Source organism: Rhinoraja longicauda, chromosome 22, assembly GCF_053455715.1.
Source record: "Rhinoraja longicauda isolate Sanriku21f chromosome 22, sRhiLon1.1, whole genome shotgun sequence".
Classification (NCBI taxonomy): Eukaryota; Metazoa; Chordata; class Chondrichthyes; order Rajiformes; family Arhynchobatidae; genus Rhinoraja; species Rhinoraja longicauda.
Genome location: NC_135974.1, coordinates 11,080,062 through 11,101,087, shown reverse-complemented (window position 1 = coordinate 11,101,087; position 21,026 = coordinate 11,080,062). Strand labels below are relative to the sequence as shown.

Below are 21,026 nucleotides of genomic sequence, written 5' to 3'. Positions count from 1 at the left end.
GTTTGGATCTAAACCAAAGGTTAAAGAAAAAATTCCATCCTGGCCTTCAATCTTTAATATAATTCCTAATTGGAACAAATCTGAAAGACTATTAACATTTGACCAAGAGGACGTTTTCATTATAAGGCATCTAATTAGCTTTCGAGAATTATAATCCAGAAATTGTTTTAATGCAAAACTGAAATAATATTAAATGAAAGTTTAACACTTTACAAAAATAATACAGCACTTGTGAGGTAACAGCACGGGTGTAAAAGAACAATGTTACGCAATAATAGACTGATCGTTCATGAAAACCACTAATTAAAAATGCTGCAAACAAGCAAACATAACCTCAGTGCTAATATTTTCTCCCCACTCTTTCCTGAGAAACTATCAAGAATTACGTAGAAATTTACATGCTGGAAATTCAGTGGTTTTGGGACACATTAATATGAACTGTTAGGGAATTCAAAACTTAATTCAAAGTTTAAGTTATTCATCTTCAGCCTTTAAATTATGGAAAGGTTCTATTCACTGACAAGATTGTATACAGCAATTCCAACACCAGCTTCAACGCTGACGTATTTAAAAATATATATATTGCAGATAAAAATAGATATGCACTTTTTTACACAAAGGGTAGTGGGTGTATGGAACAAGCTGTCAAAGGAGGTAGTTGAGGCTGGGATTATCCCAACATTTAAGAAACAGTTAGACAGGTTTAGAAGGATATGGACCAAATGCAGGACTAGTGTAGCTGGGAAATGTTGGTCGGTGTGGGCAAGTTGGGCTGAAGGGCCTGTTTCCACACTGTATCACTATGAGATAATGACAGGCTTCTAAAGCTTGGTGAAAGCGAAACTTTTAAGAAGCAACTTGGACTATAGGTTTGAATTCAGCAGAATTGCTGAATTTGGAAAGGACAGAGCTAAAGACATATTTGTCAGGAGCAGGGCAGAAGAACGGGGACTGCACAAAAGACTAAAGAAGATTGTGGAGACTTAAAAATAAAATATTTTTAAAATGTGCAAGTAGCAATCACATGCCATTTTTATATTTATTGCATTTTTTTTTTTTAAAGAGTATGTGTTATCAAATTATTGCAAGGTCAGCCATAGGAAGCATAAAGGTATTAGTGGTAAATTAAAGGGTGCCATCGAACATTAAATCAGATGTATTCATCCCAGCAATGGTCCAATGGGCGTGAACTGAAAGAATGTTTAACATGACAACGATGATAAAACACATGACTGAACACAATACATTCAACTGAACGGAAATATAAAAATCTCGGGAGGTACAACCACAAATTAAAATAATTCAATGCACAACAGCTAAAAATTGAGCAGGAAACCAAATGTACATAAATATACAAGCCCTTGAAAGCCAGCAGGTAATGCCAATGTCAGACATTTTCAACTTGGCAAAAAGCCGACTGTCAGAAGCATTAGAAGGTGTGGACAGCGAGTAATATGAACAAACACACAAGTTCCATTAAATTTATAAGCAATAGAACTTTAGTTCAAGTAAATATTTCGCACTTGCCCTGCCACAAGTGCTCAATTCCCACCCACACCATACATGTCAAAATCCCCACACCTCACCAAATGAAGACATCTTCATAGGCATAGGCATAACTGAATAGGTCATGCAGGCTCTGAATTGAAGCAAAATTGTCAGAGTGAAATGGAAAACTATAGAGAAAATTGCCTGAAAGTGAAAGAGAATGAGCGCAAAGGAGCTGACGTACATATAAAGTTACAAACAGTTGATGTACCTGTGGATTGTACTACTCTGCTCCATATCTGTAGATGTTGCTGCCAAGGGGACAGCATACAAATTAGGAAGAATTAATCAAACGCAGCACTTTGGAGAGCCACACTGTGATAGGACAGAAGTAACTGGAAGTACTGAGAACGTTAGAAGTGAAGGTGGGATAATTCATCTTGCTTTCACTCCCAATTCAGTTGGGGATTTTCCAAAATGTTAAACACAGTTGTCGGTAAAATAGACATGAACGAGAAGACAACTGCAATTTGAAGGAGGAAAAATAAACCCCACCAAATTAGAAATAGAATGGGAATTAGTGGGAAAAGATGAAAAGGCGATGGTGGTTGGAGTTGTTTTGGGAAAAGGAGATGTTTAGGGAAGAGGAAATGCACTGGACAAAGTGGAACGCCACAATTAGCCAGCCTTGGACCCAAGGGTGGTTGAATATTTAGTGAGAATAATGCCGAAGGAGCAGAAGGTAGGTTTTATGAACAGGTAAACTCAAAAGGTAAGTAGAGGAACATGGGAGAGAAATTCATTTTGAGCAACAGGAGGAAAAATTGGAATAGGTCTGGCTTAATGGCAAAGGAAAAATGCAGAGGTAGCTAAATGGATGGGCTTAGGGAGAAATTCATGGTGAAACTTAAAGAATTAATGTAGGAGGAAATTAATGAGTTCAAAGTAGCTGCTACTTAAAAGGAGAGAGAAAAATGCAGGTGCTATCATAACATTTAAGAGACAATTAGACAGGTACATGGAAAGGATAGGTTTAGGGGGTTTTGGGCCAAACCCGGACAGGTGGGACATGTTGGTCAAGTGTAGGCATGTTGAGCTGAAGGGCGTATTTCCATGCTGTATGACACTATCACTCCAAAAATGATCAAAGTGACTTAAGCATCACTGCAAATTTGGATATTCTGACATGGGGTGCTTAACCAGTGATCCAAATGTAATTCTATGGTGAGGATATCCACATTATTATTAGTTTTCCACAGAACTGCTTCACTAATCACTTTCATTGTAAGCATATACAATTTTCTAAATAAATCTCCTTTTACATATCAAGCTTAAGCTAAAAAGATGAATGTAAATAACTACAAATAAAGATTACGATTGCATGACATCATTTATAGACATCATGCAAAATTCACTGTAAAAATTCAGTGCATTAAAATTCAGTGCAAGTGAATTGTGCAACCTTGCATAAACATGGGGTATCATCTTCAGGGAGACAAAAACATGAAGAGAAAGGGCATTACCAGCCAACAAGAAATGAGTGACTGCTGTGTAGCATTTCAACCACAAAATTCACAGCATATTAAATGGTTACATAACATTCCATTAAAGAAACTTCAGGGCTTCTGTGTTACACAGCTTAATTTTCCACAGGGAATTAAATGAAAGAATCACTTTGTCCAATTCTCAAAAAATCTATACAAGCCCTCTTTAGATTTGAGAAAAACCACCATCCCTCCAAGGATAGAATTTACTCTCAAATGAAAGTTCTACAGCATTCATTCCTTTTTTTTCACGCTGCGTACAGAAACTAACTGGAAACCACACACAGTCTGCGATTCAGCCTCTTAAGCCATTGGAAATTCACTTTTTACTACTCCCTTTACAGAAGGGCAGGTCCTCAATAACGTTTTTCAAATGAGCAAATACAAAATGTTTGTAGGCTTTGGATATCACTGAATGCTTTACCCATAACATGAACGACTATGGCTGAGAAGTGTCATCAGCTGAAGCCAACACTGTGCAAGAGTCGAAGCACTGATGTTAATACGTGGGTTTCGGAGGAATGATGGATGACCAGGCAGGTAGTGCAAAAGCTCCTCAGGTCAATCTTGCTCAGCAAACAGCATTCTTTGCTAAGTACTGATGAATTATGTACAAAATGGATCATTTATGTTTCTGTGTTAGTTTATATGCCTTGAACGTTACTGCAAGCAAGATTTTCATTTTACCCGTACCTCGCAGTACTTGTGCACATGATTGTCAATTTGACATGATTTGAGTATCAATTGAAAGACATAGAAATGTGGCAAGGATTGGTGGCATCCTAAAAGATTTGGACATTTTCTCGTTTCCTGGAAAGGATAATGAAGAAAAATGAGGAGAAAATGACAGTGTAAATTAGCAAGTAATGTTAAAACTGTTAAAGATAGCTTCTACATGTACAAAGAAAAAGAGAATAGAAGAGATTATAATAAGCTACGGAGAATACTGGAAGCCCTCAGATGAACTGGCAATTCCCACTATTTCTTTCTACATTTGTTGCTTGACCTGCTGAGTGTTTTCAATGATTTCTGCTTTTATTTCTCATTTCCAGCATATACAGTTCTTTTGAGTTTCATTCTTATTAATTTGGATCGGTCTTCATACTAAACAACATTGACACTATAAACATCCCAATAATAAGATAGTCAAGAGGCTATAAAGAGAGGTGATCTTAACTTCTGGATGAGCAGGGAAATTCAGATGCAGGAATTTTGCTGTTGGAACTCAGCAGGGAGTCTGTGGAGGAATTGGATGATGTTTTGGGCCGGGACTCTTCTTCAGATTGATGGGGTGGCGTGGGGGGGGGGGGGGGGGGGGTTGAAAGCTAAAAAAGAGGTGAGTGGGGCAATGTCTGGCATGTGATAGGTGGTTACAGGTGAAGGGGGGTTGATTGGCAGATATGTGGAGTATGTGACAAAGGCTAGAGATGCAATGGGTGTCAGATAAGATGAAGAGTAGTGAAATGTAAAACCAGGAGGGAGGGATATGCATGGAATGGAACAGGGAGGTGGTTAAAGGAGGGACGAAAGGGAAATAAGGTGACTCAGGGATAGCTGACGAACGTACAGAGGAGAGAAAAGGAGCAGGGCCAGAGGTGGCGGAAATTGGAGAATTCTACATTCACATCAGTGGGTGGTATGCTACCGAAGAAGACAAAGAGCTGTTCATCAAGTTTGCGTGTGGGCTCATTCTGGCAAAGGAAGAAACCAAGGATGGAAAAGTCAGTATGAGAATGGGACAGGCTTGGATTCATGAGTTTATAAGAATGAGAAGAGAATTTATTGAAGCAGAGAAGGCTAATAGGGTAAATGGCTTTTTGGGGTTATCGAGAACAAAGAAGCTTTGTTTCAAAGTAAGTCATCAGATACAAGGACGAATTTCATCTTTCAAAAGGATGTGAATCCTTGGAAGCTTCTATCCCAAGAGAACTTGGGAACTAAAACAGAATCATTTAATATATTCAAAGCACAAAGTGACAACCAATGCAACTCCAAAGTATCAGTCTGAAGAAGGGTCTTGACCCAAAATGTCACCCATTCCTTCTCTCCAGAGATGCTGCCTGTCCCGCTGAGTTACTCCAGCATTTTGTGTCTACCTTCGATGTAAACCAGCATCTGCAGTTCTTTCCTATACATTAACTCCAATTTATAATGCTCACATTCATCTATGTTGCTCATATACCCAGTGTAAAATATTTTTCCTGGTATAGACATCAAAATTCAACAAGGCTTGCATGGAATAAATTTACGCATTAAAAGACGATGAGTAGAAATTTACGAGAAAACATGCGTAACTATGACGATTCCTGGGAAATGTAGTTCCATATTTCACGTGTATTATTCCAAACACATGCAAGATGGCATAATTTAAAATATAATTTGCCATGTCATAACCTTTTATGCCCTCGTGGGATAAAAACAGAAAGAAGGAAAGATAGCTGAGGAGATCATTGCAGATAGCTGACTTGGCATTCAAAAAGACATAAAGGCTTCAGTGATTAAAACTGATGTGGACAGTATTTTTTAGACAAGAACAGATGAACCATGCTCAGCAGTTCAGCTCAAGGACAAAAATGCTGAGATTGCAAGCAATGTGGTACAGAGATAGAAGGAACAGAGTTTGCTGTGAGGCCGAAGACAGTTACTTTGGTCTTCCCAATGTTTAATTCAGTCATTTGGATCAGAAGAATTTCTAATGTGAGCCACTGTTTTCACCACTAAAATTGCACATCAATTCCAATCATACACCACCACAAGTACAAGTGGCCAAATGCTCCAAACAAAAGTACAATATTAATGGACCACGTTTGCCCAAGAAATGTCAACAGCTCTACATTGAATTACATCAACCTGTGCCACAGAGGTGTTATGTTTCCAGAAAACATTGACAACATTTGACAAAAATTGACAGCATTTGTTTTTTTCCCATTTTGTATTTAATTATTTTTCTTACTTAAATTCTGCAAGAGTACATTTTTATTCCTTCTCAAATTCCACAAGGATGAATTTCTGTCACCCCAAATTTCCAGTACACCATGCTGACATTTATTTAACCCCCTAAGTATCAGAAAGTTTGCAACTTTTGTGCAAGTGTGAATTTTGGAAAAAAGAGTGTGCATTGGCATTTGAAATGACAGCACCAAAAGGAGCAGAAAAGCACAAACTTCTGAGAATTCCCCAGTTTCATTGGCAAATTTGTCTCCTGAACCTCTGGCTGGTTAGACATGTTTAGATCAATCTGGATAAACAATTCCACAGAGCCCCTCTAGTTTTCTCACGGGAGATAGAATGTCAGAATAAATGGGTCTATCTCAGGTTGGCAGGAGGTAACTATCGTTTCTTGGACAGAGTCATACAGCATTGAAACAGGCCCTTCAGCCCAACTTGCCCACACCAACCAACATGTACCATCTACACTAGTCCTGCCCGCGTTCGGCCTATATCCCTCCAATCCTATCCATGTACGTCTAAATGTTTCTTAAAAGTTGCAATTGTCCCTTCCTGGACTATCCTCTGGCAGCTTGTTCCATACACCCACCACCCTGTGTGTGGAAAAAGTAACCAGTCATGTTTATATTAAATCTTCCTCCCCTCACCTTAAATCTATGTCCGCTGGTTCTCAATTCCCCTTCTCTGGGCAAGAGACTGTGTCTACCCAATCTATTCCTCTCATGATTTTGTACACCTCTATAAGATCACCCCTCATCCTCTTACACTCTAAGGAATAGAGTCCCAGCCTGCTTAACCTCTCTCTAGAGCTCAGACCCCCGAGTCCTGGCAAAATCCTCATAAATCTTCTCTATACCCTTTCCAACTTGACGACATCTTTCCTATAACATGGTGCCCAGAACTGAAAACAATACTCAATGCGGCCTCACAAACGCACTCACTCATCAATTGTCTAATTCCATTAATGATCTGACATGGGGAGGGGGGGGGGCAGTATATAAGGTATCAGAGGTTGCTAAGGACATAAAAATAAGCTGGAGTGTATTGAACTCTGCAACAGGGTAGTTAGGTAGAATGTGTTGGTGAAAACTTAGCAAATGGAGGTCGAAGTGGGAAGCCAGAAAACAATGAACTTTTTAAGCAGAAATCAAAAGGCAGACTATTATGTAAATGGGAGGAGACTGCAAATGAGTTGTGCACAAAATGATCCAAGCCTTCTTGTGCATGAATGAGAAAAAAAAGCTATCAGACAGATGCATCAAGTAGTTAGGACAAAAGACACATTGGACCATAATGAAAGCAAATTTGAATTCAGAAATAAGATTATAATTTTATACAGTATTTGTTAGGCCACACCTGAAGTACTGTACATTTAATCTATTTAAGAAAGTTGCAAGAAAAAGGAATGATAATTTAAGACCAAAGTGCATCAGAGTTTCTTCCCTCAGAGGAATTATGATTCTGTCTATACTGTGATGTCACAAGAGGGATTAAGAGTATCTGTGTTTATTGGATATGGACTCTGGTTTTAAGGGCAGCACGAAGGCGCAGCAGTAGAGTTACTGCCACACAGCGCCAGAGACCCAGGTTCGATCCTGACTATGGGTGCTGTCTGCACAGAGTTTGTACGTTCTCCCTGTGACCGCACGAGTTATTCCCGGGTGCTCTGGTATACTCCCACACTCCAAAGGCTTACAGGTTTGTAGGTGAATTGGCTATGGTAAAATTGTCTCTAGTGTGTAGGACTCTAGTTAGTATACAGGTGTTCACTGGTCGGCACAGACTCTGGGCTGAACGGCCTGCTTTCACGCTGTATCTCTAAAGTTTAAAGGATGCCGAATCTCTGGAATTCTCTTTCCTAGAGAACAGGGAAATAAATTGTTCAAAGTATTTATTGAAAGACAAGGGAAATGACAGCTATGGGGAACTGGCATGCACCACTATTATTGTATTGAGTAGGCATCTGGCGTATGAGGCCACGTGGCCTAATGCTGCTTCATTTTTTGGGGATTCAAAATAATCAAATTGCTACTGAACCTTAAAGAAAATCTGTAAGGAAAATGTCCAGAGCATTTAACATATCATACCTCAGTTTTAATCTGTAAATATCTTGATGATCATGTAACTTCTTATAACAGTGCCTTCAGTCATCATGTGGCATTGCTGCAAAAAATTAAACCAATTAAAATCTTAAATAAACAATGAACCAGAAGAACAACCACATTGCCATTTCAATTTAAATATTTTAATGAATGAATAAAATAAAATCAATCCAGCACTTTACTACCCTACATTAGCAATAACCTAATGCATAGCACTGCAATGGGAAAGTGCCTTGCCCCTGTTATTTCCTTTCAATAAAAAGTACTTTGAATTAACAGACCTTCAAAACCTCAACGAGGCAGCTGCAGAACATAAATTCAATTAAATAAATGCGTTGGTCTCAGTAAGAACAACCACAAACTATTGTAGGATAAAATGATTAAATCCATCTATATCCTTCAATGGGTTAGCTCTGACCCTTAATTGGCCCTGTCTATATGTGGCTACAGATCTATCAATGTGTTTACTCTTATCTACTTACTGCATTCTGTGGTATTTGAAGGAACAATAAAATATCAGCAATATCAGTGACATTGACTTCCCACGATCAAATAAACAATCAAATCAATTACACATATTATATTTTTCATATTTCAGAAATCACGATAATAGATAAATACATCACGATAATAGATAAATATTTTCCTCGCTGATCACTGACAAAACCTGGAGAGATAACTAATCAAAATCTGAGGGGAATTACTGTGATACAGTCTCTTGTTGTATACCATCAAGAGTTACATTTTGAAGTTTCCTGATTCAGCTGTGCCAATGATAGAAATGTTCAGTTTGTAAGTAAAAAGTAACATTATTTTAATCTGCTAATTCATACATTAACTGATAGCATTTCATGTTTTGCAGAAATCATTACTCTCAGCACAAGAGATCAATTAAAGGGTGGAGTTACATTTCAAAAAATAGTTTTTGCCATGGGTCATTAAAACTTTAAGCCTTTGCATCATTTTGTTTAACAGGATTATGAAAGGGAGGGTTGGGAGTGCTAAAAATAAAAATCGGACGAAAACCAGTTTCCACAACCAAACATTTATAATAAGTTATTCAAACAGTCTAGATTTTGCAGGGAACTACCAGCACATGCACAAACGTCTCATGTTTCCTGACAACGGTTTGCTGGCATTTCTCGAAATGGCTCCAAATTGGGACCCACATGGAAATGTTCATAAATAGTCAGTGGTTTTATATCTTTAGCAACTAGCTAATCCTGGTAGTATGGTCAGCCAACTGTCACCATCTTTTTCACCATTTTCTGGAGAGGATCTTATTATAGTCAAGTGCCAGGATTTATACCCAGAAGCACAAGTGCTACGGAACTCGAAGTTTGTGCATTCCCACTGAACTGGGTGTCCAATGTTGGAACACTGTTCGGGAAATGTCAATACAACCTTGGCAATAGGTTCCGAGCTTCCAGGTTCACACATGAAGTGCTGAACGTCTTCATGCTTGCAGGGAGTAAATGCTGGCACATAGTACTGGCATCAGAGCATGTTTCAGCCTGCAACCTCTTGATCGGACATGGCCTGCAGGAGCACGGAGTGGCAGAGCAGCGGTGGAGAACACAGATAGTATTGCCAGGCCAGGCCGACACCTGCAAGCAGACACAGTGCCTCATCAACAGCGGACCTTTAAGACCGAGAAAAGGACTTGATACTCGAGGGGCATTAGATGGCATTGGAAACGTAGCAACTTTGTGTACTACCTCTGGGAAGTCTACCATTCTTACACTACTATGTACTTTGGTACTTATGATTGTGCTTATGTACAGTATGATTTTTTCTGAATTATATGTAAAACTAATAATTTCATTGTATCTAGATACATGTGACAATAAAGTACCATTAAATGCAAGAAATCAAGGAGTTATGTGTACAGATTTGACCAAAATTTGATACAGGCACATGGTTTGGATGGACAAAAGAACTGAATGTGATAACTTCAAACATAATTGAAGGGTGGTCATTGCTTAGAGGGATTTATCATAACACTTCATAGGGTAGTTAAGTTTCTCCAAGGCTTCTGAAAGAAATATTCACAGTGCGATTGCCAAAGTTTAAAAATAGATAGATGTCAGAAATAATTCTAAACGTGCTCCAGGAACAGTACCGGGGAGGATTATGGAGTACACACAGAAATCATTTCTATGATCATCAGGAAATAAAAGTTAATCGACAGATTTCTCTTGGAAATGCCATGCCCTTGTCTCAAACATTTAAAGAGAAGGGAATCTGAAGCTGTGCCAGGTATTGGTGATGGAATTAATGAAAGGAGAAAAGGATATCCAAACTCTGATCTTTCAGTAAAACCACTGTATTCAATCAAGGATGGTTTTGTTAGGTGACATTTGTTGTCTAGTAATGCAATATTCTTATGCACAAATATTATTGGTTACATGAGAGAAAACTAATATTGGAATGAATGGTGAATTTGCTTTGAAGAATCGCCATTCAACATGGAAGAAACTTGAAAATAGCACAACATGAAAGGGTTAATGTGGTTCAGAAGAGTAACACAGCATTTAATTTTCAATGCACTGGCTGAGTAACTATCAAAACCGATCATTGCAATAACAGCAACAACAAAAAAAGAAGGATTTAAGGGACAATTTTTTTGCTTTTATTGAAATGATTAGTTTAGATAGTTTCTCTGGTATTTAAGGGACATTGACAAGAACTTGCTTTTAAAGGGACAGCAGAGGGCTAAGGAGAACAAATAACTAAGGACGTGTAGTAATTATTCAAAGCATGGATGCAAAAAAAAAGAGCACTAGATGAATGTACATCTTCAATGTGATGCTGTTAAACTAGCATTTTTTGTGTATTGCATTTTGCGAATCTGTATCATTATTCAGCACTACAGTTTGCTATTCTAGCACTTCATAATCCACCATCGCATGTGCTGACAGATGGGCAGTGTTAATGGAGTAGCCAGGCCATCTCTTGATTAATCAGAGATAGACACAAAGTGCTGGAGTAACTCAGTGGGTCAGGCAACATCTCGGGAGAAAAAGGATAGGTGATGTTTCAGGTGGGATACTCTTTCAGACCTTTTACTCCAGAGGTGCTGCCTGAGTTACTCCAGCACTTTGTGTCTAACTTTGGTATAAACCAGCTTCTGCAGTTCTTTGTTTCTCCATCAAGATTAAACAGTGCCGCTCATTATTCAGTGCTGTTTAAGTCCAGCATATATCTGTTTACCACGTCTTTTTGACACATCACTCTTGGGTATTCTGCGAGAGACGATGTTTAACATCAAAATCTGCTCTCAGAGATCAGAGAAACATTTGATCTAACTTGATTTTAGGTAGTGAAGAAAATGAGTCCACTCTTAGCACATCATTGAAATCAGACCATGGGGTTTGTGCTCAAATACATGTCTTAATCACCAAACAACATTTTCCTCAGACAAGCAAAGGCTGTACTGGTACACTGAAGGTAATGATGACTTTCATAATTGAAAGGCAGCAGTAGAGATACTGGAAGTGATCCGGGTACTTATAATATACCATATTGTTAGAGTGCAGTCTTGTAAGGTGGATAGATTGGTAGAGGATCTTTCTTTTGCAGATTTTAAGCATAAAAATGCTTATATTTCAAGGTCAACACAAAACTCACGGTCTACTGCGCTGCCATGATCCCCGATCTCCTGTACTTGTCAAATATATTGTACCTATAGCAAGCAACTTAAAGCACTGGGGAGATACCACTGATGTGATCTTTGGAAACCTTATCCTGCTAATGGATTTAAAAGTGAACCAACAGCAGTGCCCTCTCCCCTCCCAGTCCAGCATTGTGGCCCTTTAGTGAGCAAGCTCCAATGTTTAAATGTCCAATTCCAGACGTTTGAAACAGATACATTATTCTGAAGTCCATCTTGGCAAAGACTATCAGGTGGATGGAAGAAAAGATTCAAGGGTGGTCTCAAACCCTTCGAAAAAGTGCAATGCAACCTCTTTCTCCTCAAACCCATGACCCAAAAATTGAGGAGCAGCATTTCAGGATGACATTGAGAATTTAATCATTCATTAAAAGGTCACAAAAGCCTGGCATAAATGGCAGGAGGACATCGCCTGCAAGATTACACACCTACTGTCCATCACCTGTGATCAAGTCTGCAGGTCCTATATTGACCGAGCAATGGCAGAACTGGAGTGGAAGCAAGTCATCCTCAATCGCAGAGACTTTCTAATATGATAAAGATGATCGTTTTGCTAATAATAACGCATCTAGCTGAACAACTACCTAGAGATAATTTCTTTGATATTTTATAGGCCTTAAACTATAAATATCAGTTTCATCAACCTACTTTTTATGTGATAACAACCAGGAACACGAAACAACACAACAGACACAAAGTGCTAGATAAACTCAGTAGGTTGTGCAGCATCCTTGGAGAAAAAGGATGGCTGGCATTATGGGTTGGAACCCTTCTGTTGATACCCAAAGGGCCCCGACCCGAAATGCAGAAAGAATCTGAAATTCCTTTCTACACATTTTGGCTGCTCCACTGCAAAATCTCCTCAAGGTATGCCTACTTTGAAGAAGTTCTCCTGAAAACTCCCGACCTGAAACGTCACCTACTCTTTTTCTCCAGGGATGCTGCCTGACCCGCTGAGTTATTCCAACACTGTCTCTTCTATTGCGTCAAGTTGCCTATCTGATAAATGGGCAAGAACTCATTCTGTTAAAGCTTCCCCTGAAATATTTGCAGCACCTGAAAAATACTTGGCTACAACACGTTTCATCACCAACTTGCCCCTGATCACTTTTTCTAACGATGAATGATAATTCCAGTTGAAATCTTTTCCACTGCATTCTCATCCATAAAATATTGAATACCGAATCCTCATTTTTTGAGATATATGAAAGTAGAACAGGACAACACAGTTTCAAATAAGATTACTTTTGAGTCCCAATGCCTTATAATCTTGCTCCAAAGGAAACTAAAAGAGCCTGGTCTATGGTGGAAAGATTCAGCATGTCTGACATCAAACCCACTTTATATTTAACCCCCTCCTCCCATTTCCAAAGAGCATGCTTTAATAACAAAATATGTCCACCTGCGTACAAGATTACATCTGAGAAAATGCAATCCACTGCAAGCTCACTACTGAACACAATTTATATTAAACACCAATATTAGACTTGCACTAATCTTTGCAGTAAAGTACATGGAATGGTCTGGTATATTTCTTTAGACTTATTCTTCTCTCTGCTAGGATAAAGCACTTTGCTGGTAATCTTATTTCTTGTAAATATGGCCTTGAAATTGTTATGGGATAAAAATGTTTGACACTTAACACATCCATTTTACGCTTTTAATCAGCATTAGAATAATGACCCAGGCTGGTATTTTATTTCAAGTTCTATTTCAATAGATTGTTTCATAAACCTCCTTAGATTCCTATTAGCATCAGAAGAGACCTACCATTCTTCCTTCATCAAAAAGATATTAAATGCACAAAATAGTTTGTTATTCAACGCCTGGATGAACTGGTAAAACTACAACATCTGGAACTCAATGTCGCAAGATTCATGGCCATCACTTTGGGTTCAGATAGACATATTGGAATATTCCTTTAGCCAGCAAGTTCAAGATGTGAAACGAAATCCTTCAGGGGTACAAATTACACGAATCAAAGCTTATGTAAAGGTACCAAAATAATCAAGATGACTACTGGGGTCTAGAATTCAAAGAGAATTTCATACAGCTGTGGCAAAAAAATGGTCACATTTCACCTGGAATTGTGTGTTCAGTTTTCGGCATCTAAAAATTAGCATGGTTATTTTGATATCAGAAGGAAAGCACAAATTTAGATTTATACTAGACAATAGACAGGAGGCCATTCGGCCCTTCGAGCCAGCACCACCATTCAATGTGATCATGGCTGATCATTCTCAATCAGTACCCCGTTCCTGCCTTCTCCCCATACCCCCTGACTCCGCTATCCTTAAGAGCTCTATCTAGCTCTCTCTTGAATGCATTCATAAATGGTTAAATTGAGGATCGACTGCATAAATCTAGGTCTTGTTCCTGCTTAAAGCAATCTAATAGAGGGGTTTAACATGCTTTGATAAGATTGACACAGGAAAAATATCTTTAGTGGAGGGCATAAATCTTATAATAGTTAAACCATTTTTGACTAGGCAAAAAATTTACAAAATGTCCCTTCACAAAAAGCTCTATTAAAAGCTTGAACACATTGCACAAGGACTATAGATGTTGGATAATTAATATTTTCATGATAGATTTTCTTTGGGCAAAATTAACAAAGGATAACAATGGCAGATAAATGAAGTACAAATAAACAAAATGAAATAGCAGAATAAATATGGATGTTTCTGTAAATTAATTTTAGTAATTTTGCACTTGCATTCTATTCGAGAACTAAATTAGCCAAGAAAAGCAATTCAAAATATTTGAGAACTCATTATTAGTTTATTCTAAGATTTGCCAGTAAACTAAAATCATTGTCTTAGCAATTGTACAAGATATTTTCCCATCATGTCTGATTACTCATTTAAATGTACTTGATGATTTTATTTTGTATTTGAAAAACTCCAAACAGGTCATGAAAAATGGCCGTCTGAATTGTATCAATTAATTTTGAAACTGTCTCAGAATAAATAAGGAACCAACAAAAATCAAACAATGTATTTCCATATCTATCAAAATATCCTTCATAAATCAAAAAATGTCCAAAATATCTACAATGAACTCAATCTTTGGCTGTATTTCTTTTTCTGAAATCAGTGTAATCATTAATAAGATTTAATGGAAGGGTATTATCCAATTCTTGGTCATATAATGATAATAATAATGCAAGGACATTTTCGACCACACTGTCATGATATGAAGATTACAGTCAAGGCTCATGTTGGAAATCAGACTTAGATTTGGATAATCATATAATTTCCAGACATCTTTGATAAATATTATACATTGATCGTCAGTAGAAACTGGCTTCCAACATGTGGCTAATCAAAATACACCTTCACAACGTGTGTCGCAACTAATCACAATGTATAAATAAATGCTAGTTATGTGGAAATAGAGGTAAAATATTTGACACGAGCATTATTATATAACGCAAATCACAGCACAACAGGAGGTAACCTTGGAGTTTGCAATGTGGTCTGTGCCACGTAACCAGATTTCCATCCAGGACTAAATGAGAATGCTAAACTGCAACAATGAAAGAAGATCTCACTCGCACTCCACTCTCACCACCATTTCCAATCTTAGCATTAAACTTGCACTTCAAGCAGACATCAATGTCGCCCAAGAGAAATTTCACGCATTGCACTAAAACGATCTCTATCCATTACCCCAGTTCTTCCGCTAATTAAGTTCTTCCACCAAACCCTCATCCCCAACTCATTCCAATTTTCTCCTCATTGGCAACTCATCCTCTGAACATCAATATCTTAAATGGTGTGAACTTCATTATGTTAATTCAACTCCAACTCAACTTCTCAAAAAGCCATGGCAATCTGCACCCATTTGCTATTCCCTGATGTAATAAATTTTCAAACCCAAGCTTCAAATCTTTCCATTTTCTCTCCTGTATTTTATCAGCACTCTTCCTCACTGCCTCCAAGCTCCTTCAGCTGCTACAGTGCCTCCAAAATTCCTCTCTTTATCAACCAAAGACATCCCCATATCTGGGCTCGGTCTATGTTCAGGCTACGTCTATGCTCGTCACTTTGCCACAATCCCTTGGATTTCATTTCTTTTGCACATGATTTACTACTTTATTAAGAAGTCAGTGTTTTGGGGAGACAGTGTTTGCTCTAAAATTGTTTACTAAGTCTACAGTTTAAGGAAAAGCTAACAATTAATTCTATTAAATATAAACAAGAGCTAAAATATCTAACAAAGGGAAATTTGCAGGTGGCAAGCAAATAATAATTTAAATTTTGTCGCAACTACACATTTCATCTTCAGTTTATTGTACATATGATGGTAATAAATACTTGTGTCAAAGACAATAACATTTTGCAAACCCATTGTATTGCACACTCAAGAACAAATAAGAAATTATTTGTTCCATTCAAATAAAGATGATTAAAATACGGCATTTTTAAAAGATTAAACGCAAAACCAAGAAGATGGTTTGCAAATCAGCAACCCTGAAATCACTAATCACTTTTAAGATATTTTCTATAATTTCTAAAATTAGTTACTGTACGTCAAAACACATTGACAAGACTGGAAGAGAGAACCAGTCTGCTTGAAGTGCCACCACAAATGAGCCAACTGAATTTCAAGCTATATCTTAAAGAATATCTATTTCCATCACTGGAACAATGATATAACTCCTCTGTCCATCCACTGCCAAAGCACTCGTCTATAACTTTGGACTATGCAGTGTACTGTTTCCCGGCCTTTCTCATATTGCTGCTTAATGCGCTCTTATTCATGGCAAAACACCATAGCTGATTTCTGAGAGTAGGTTGGTAGTCAATCATGTGAGAAGTCTGTCCGTTGTCAGTTTATCTTCAGAGCATCGATCAACTTGCACTTTACCCTGTCCAAAACTGTTACAACTGTTCGTTTCGTTGGGTTGCTGCTGTCTAAATTACCTAAATTAGTGCATCGTATGGGAGGCGCATTCCCAATCTCGTTGTACCCCTGGGTACAATGACAATAAAGATATATTGTATTGTATTGTATTGTATTGTATCTCAGAGTCAGAAGTTGAAGGTTTCAGACCAATTCCGAATCATTAAACTGGCTTCCAGAAGCCAGAATTTTGCAGACAACAAATTACTCTCAATTAAAATGTATAGAAATATATCATAGCACCCAACTCTGATCACCCTATGCATGCCATACAGGTGCAGTTAAGATTCTACTTCAGCATCAGGAAACATTTGCTTTGGTTAAAACAAAACGGAGTGGTCCAAATAAATGAGATAGAAAGTCACGTTATGGTGAATTTTCTCTATTTAACAATTAAGCGGAAAGGACAATGTTTTAACCTGAAGCACTCGAAGAGTGAAACAAGTATTACAACAATTCAATGTTAAAAATTTACTTGGAGAACTTTAAGCATTCTCGAAAGAGTTTTCTTGTCATATTAATCTTACTGGAATATGTTTACAGCTCTGCATGTTGAGTCCAATTAGAAAGATTAATTGCCATGGAGAAATGCAAAGTATGAAAGACCAAAATTATATTGCTAGATTAATTTTTAGATTAAAAATCCATATAGCACAGTGACTGCCACCGATAGGCTGTACATCTGTCAGATCCTAGGGATGTTGTATAATGTCAATTTGCGATTTAAAAGGAAGTACTGCAACCTTTATTCAGAAAGACTCTAATCATGCAAGGTCGTAAACCAGGAAGAGCTCGGAGAAGGTAAATATTTCTGTTGCTGTGATACCATTACAACTGATAGCCACTGCCACCTTCATAGATGGTCAAAACAAGTTGCAATTTATTGAACAGTAATTCCATTCAATTCCAGCGATTAGACTTTTCAGTGAGATCCCAACTTTTAAATTACTACCTTTTTCCTGCTGATGTTAACCCATATTTCATTAAAAATAGCTTTCACGTTACTTATAAATATCTACTCTTTAAAGTGACAATCCATAAAGGCGAGTCCACACTACCTAACACTGACACTTGCACAAATAATGTTCCTCAGAATTCCAATAATGTACATTTGTCAGATCCCATGGGAGATGCTAATAATGCTACTTAGAATTCTAAAGAAAAGGCAAATATATATTAGAAAATATTATCCTCCCATTTATGAAGTACTCATGGCAAAATGGTGTGCATGGGCAAGGGTGAGAAAGGGTATTTTAGAATAATTTTAATCATTTTGCACTCTGTACTATATCTATTCACTCATTCATTTCAGTCTCTACATCTCAGGTTCTCTTTCCTTTCAAAATCTGTTAATCTTATCAAATTTCGTAGTTAATCAATCAAGAGAAGGAAAAGATCAACTGATTCAGCTATATGCAAATTTCAGGCTAAATATTACCACAAATTAAGCAGCAGGATGCATACATGTTCAATAAAGATTAATTACTGCAGAGAGAAACATTTTTCAAACATGCATTACAGCTCCTTTGATGAAAATTATAGGTCTATCCTACCAGAATCCCATGCACCAATTTAAGAAATTAACACTGGTGTGTTTGTGTCTCACCAGAAATGCAGGCATGAAAAATGCTTCAAGTAGGGGGAAAATTATATTTAGAAAAAATTCTAAAAGTAATCTTTGGCAAACAAAACTGAAATAACTGCACCCATACACACGAAAAGCATGGTCTCTATGACAGTGCTTCCAGTAAGCAGCTTTCAATGTGGAGGAAGTCAGCACAAACACCGAACCAATATTACAAAAATAACTGATGCTTACCTTTAGCCAATGAGATTGCTGTTAAAGGGCAAGTTGCCAAGATCTTCCTGGCAGTTCGATTAAAACCCGAATGGCTGACCAGTTGCCAAAACTAATTATCTAATTTGTTTTGTTTTAACCCACTTACCTCCTCCCAAACATTAACCCATGTGCACAAATGAGAGGAATTCCTCTCAGAATTCAGAGCCTTCAGCTCGTTCTTGGTGAAACAGAAAACAGGAAACAAATCAACAAAACTCATCAGCTTGTTTCACTTAGTTCACGTGATCTTTGCCCAGTCAGCAGCCAATGCATTTTCCTTCCTGTATTAGCAGAATTATTGCTCTGATCGTAATGAATGCTTCAAAAAAAGCCTCCCCCTCCAAAAGAATGTACCAAGTAGTTCCCCAGCATGCAGAGCGCCTGCAAAGATTGCTCCCCTAATTGGAGTTTAAAAAAATAAATCTGTTTAATTACTGTAACTGAAAGCTGCAAACGTCACACTGGGCATATTTTAAAGTAGCTCTTTTACAATGAAAGGTGGTGCAATCAGAACACATGTGAAATCTGAAATAACTACAGTAGTACGAGCCATATCTTGCTATTTATAACAATCTCTGCTTCGATGCAGTATTTTTAAAAATCACAACCAACCCACCCCCGACATACATATTATAAAAAAAAGCAGGTATATTCTCAGCCAATTATACGGCATCTACTATTTTTGGAAGACTGGGTCATAACCACTGCTATCTGTGAAAGAGCAACATAGTCATTTGGAGATTTTGGCTTAAAAATATAGGCATTTAATTTAAACTGATGCAATGTCTTTAAATGCAAGATTGCCGATTTACAAACTAACTTGCTATATCATTCACACTTTATAGTTACTTGCCTGTAAACAAAAAACTCTCTAAATGCAAATGGCATTTACAGTCCAGCAGTTTAAAAATAGATCTTGCAGGGTTGGTTGTGGAAAAACAAGGCGCTGAATCAAATTTACATTCATGCCTTCCCCACGCTGCTTTCCACATAACCTCATAACAGGCAAGACATCTGTATTTTTAAAAAAATACGAGATGCATGAAGCACACTTGCTAAAAACAATACGTTTCCAGAACCCGAGTCAGCTGCCTTTGCTTTTGAAAAAGTCTACAGGACAAAGGTCTGGGCATTCATGTAAATATTTGACTTTATTTATCGTCTGTAACAAAGTTTTACAAATGCTCAGTATCGCTGGAGATCACTGAAGTAGATTTTTACTGATTTTAAACAATACTTTCTTCCTTTTTGGGAGCTCATCAGAAATCAAATTGACAGAAATCATGCTTGACTAATCTTAGAAAACAAAGAAACATAGAAAAATAGGTGCAGGAGTAGGCCATTCGGCCCTTCGAGCCAGCATTGCCATTCGATATGATCATGGCTGATCATCTGAAATCAGAACCCCATTCCTGCTGTTTCCCCACATCCCTTAATTCCTTTAGCCCCAAGAGCTAAATCTAACTCTTCTAGAATTTTTGCGGATGTAATAAGTAGAACGGATAAGGGAGAGCCAGTGGATGTGGTGTATCTGGACTTTCTAAAAGCCTTTGACAAGGTCCCACACAAGAGATTAGTGTGTAAAGTTAGAGCACTTGTTATTGGGGGGTGGGGTATTGACATGGGTAGAGAACTGGTTGGCAGACAGGAACCAAAGAGTAGGAATTAACGGGGCCTTTCAGAATGCTAGGCAGGGACTGGTGGGGTGCTGCAAGGCTCGGTGCTGGGACCCCAGTTATTTACTATATATATTAACAATTTAGGCGAGGGAATTAAATGTGACATCTCCAAGATTGCGGATGACACAAAGCCGGGTGGCAGTGTGAGCTGCGATGAGGATGCTATGAGGCTGCAGGGTAACTTGGATAGGTTAGGTGAGTGGGCAGATGCATGGTAGATGCAGTATAACATTGATAAATTGGAGGTTATCCACTTTGGTGGCAAGAATAGGAAGGCAGATTATTATCTGAATGGTGTCAGATTAGGAAAAGGGGAGGTGCAACATGACCTGGGTGTGCTTGTACATTAGTCACTGAAAGTAAGCATGCAGGTACAGCAGGCAGTGAAGAAAGCTAATGGCATGTTGGCCTTCACTGCGAGAGGATTTGAGTTTAGGAGCAAGGAGGTCCAAATGCAGTTGTACAGGGCCCTGGTGAGACCACACCTGGAGTAGTGTGTGCAATTTTGGTCTCCTAATTTGAGGAAGGACATTATTGCTATTGAGGGAGTGCAGCATCGGTTCACCAGGTTAATTCCCGGGATAGTGGGACTGTCATATGATGAAAGAATGGGTCGACTCGGCTTGTATTCACTGCTTGTATTCACTGCTTGTATTTCTGACCTAATGTGGCATCTTTTCACATTGATCTTGCTCAATGTTAGTCAAGGTGGACAATTTCTGCAATGAAAAGCAGAGGAAGTGAATGTTTAATAAGACTCGAGAACAAATTCAAAACATGATTGAAGAACATATTTAATATGTCTTTGTTTTATGATTGTCCCAAAACTCTACCAAGAAGACC

At 38.0% G+C, this 21,026-nt stretch overlaps 1 protein-coding gene across 4 annotated transcripts in view; it reads right to left on the bottom strand.

The window, feature by feature from the left end:
* The window catches only part of LOC144604390 (nuclear receptor coactivator 3-like), a 179,809-nt gene that overhangs the window by 57,955 nt on the left and 100,828 nt on the right, over positions 1-21,026 (bottom strand). For 3 of the 4 annotated variants that reach the window (XM_078418738.1, XM_078418739.1, XM_078418740.1), the window contains exon 3: positions 8,069-8,144. The exons of the other annotated variant lie outside the window; for it this stretch is intronic. The gene's annotated coding sequence lies outside the window, so the exon portion shown is untranslated. The remainder of the gene's footprint in view (positions 1-8,068; positions 8,145-21,026) is intronic. 4 annotated transcript variants of the gene reach the window in all.